The sequence below is a fragment of the Chrysochloris asiatica genome, unplaced genomic scaffold (assembly GCF_000296735.1).
Source record: "Chrysochloris asiatica unplaced genomic scaffold, ChrAsi1.0 scaffold00514, whole genome shotgun sequence".
NCBI lineage: Eukaryota > Metazoa > Chordata > Mammalia > Afrosoricida > Chrysochloridae > Chrysochloris > Chrysochloris asiatica.
In genome coordinates this window covers 14,173-15,519 of record NW_006409032.1, presented here as the reverse complement: position 1 = coordinate 15,519, position 1,347 = coordinate 14,173, and positions in this window count along the sequence as shown.

The window sequence follows — 1,347 nt, the reverse complement described above, 5'->3', positions numbered from 1 at the left end:
ACTCCTGACCGGGTCTGCACGGTCTGCATCAGATTCCCCCTTATTTATTATTTGTTTAAGGGACGCTGCCTGTCTTAGGCGGTCAGTGTGAATTCCTCAGTCTTACCCGTCATCAAAACTCATTGCAGCATGGCAATGGCTCTGTCTTAGGTTGCCGAGGTCTCTATTCACTTTAGCTCTTTTTTTTTTTTTTTAAACATTCAGGCATATGTAATAATTTATATCACCAAAAGGCACATTCTTCAAGTCTGCCTCCTGGCTGCCAGCTCTTAGTCCCTCTCTTTCCATGAATCTAGAGTTCTCAGCTGCTCCCTCTCACCATGTCCCAATCTCTGCCTCCATCTCTGGTGTTGCTGCTGCTCTGGATAAGGTCTCGCATTCCGCTTGTGCTCTTCTCCCTTGATGGTCCTAGGGTCCTTTGTTTCTGGACTGTAAAATTAACTACTCCTGCATTTTTGATACAGAACTTCTACCTTTACAATTGTGACAGTCGCAATTAGTCATGATAACAATTATTCACTGTTGAATCTTAAGAATCTTATCCCCATCTCTTTTCACCAGACCTATCTAGACAAGATGATAACAATTCAGTGGGGACTCTTTCTTCCCCCACACACTCTTAAACTAAACTCCCTCTTGAAACCTTGTAAACCAGTCACTTTGTGCCTTTATCGCCCCTCATTTTAGGTAGCTGATGTCTAAGTTGCCCGTCCCTATCTATCATGTGTACAAAGGGGATAGCATTGATACTTGATGTGAAGACACCTTCCCTCTCTGTTGGTGTTTAGAGATACTACTTCCATGAGTATAGATCAAGTTCATCAAATTGTAGCAATTTACCCGTTTCCTTTATAAAAAAATTTTTGTTTGTGTGTGCATCTCCCCTCACTTCATATCAGCTGGATGCTTCACTCTCAGCTCTAGCCCTCCGTGGCTATGTCCTTGTCCATGGACTCAGGTGTCCCCAGGTCTCACCACACTTTGGACCAACCAGCCCTTCCTCTTCTCTCTCTCATCTCCAGGTCAATGGGAGTCTATGGACTTTTGAATCAGCCCATTTCTTCATTGTTGCCTTTCCCCTCTTCCACTCACCAGTAGACCATTGTGGTCATCAGCAAGCTTATATGCCTGCTCATGTGTTCCCTTTGAGTTTCAGTCCTGAAGGAACTTGATTGCTTGCCTTGATGGCTCCCCAGTAAGCAGCTTGCTTATTCTTGTAGTAGCCAGTCATACTGACATTTTTGTTTTGGTTTTTCCTAATGGTCTTTTGTCGAGGTCTGACCTCGACATAGTTGTGTTGTTCACGAGTGTTTGGTTCACGAGGAGGGGAGATCCAGCGGCGATAGG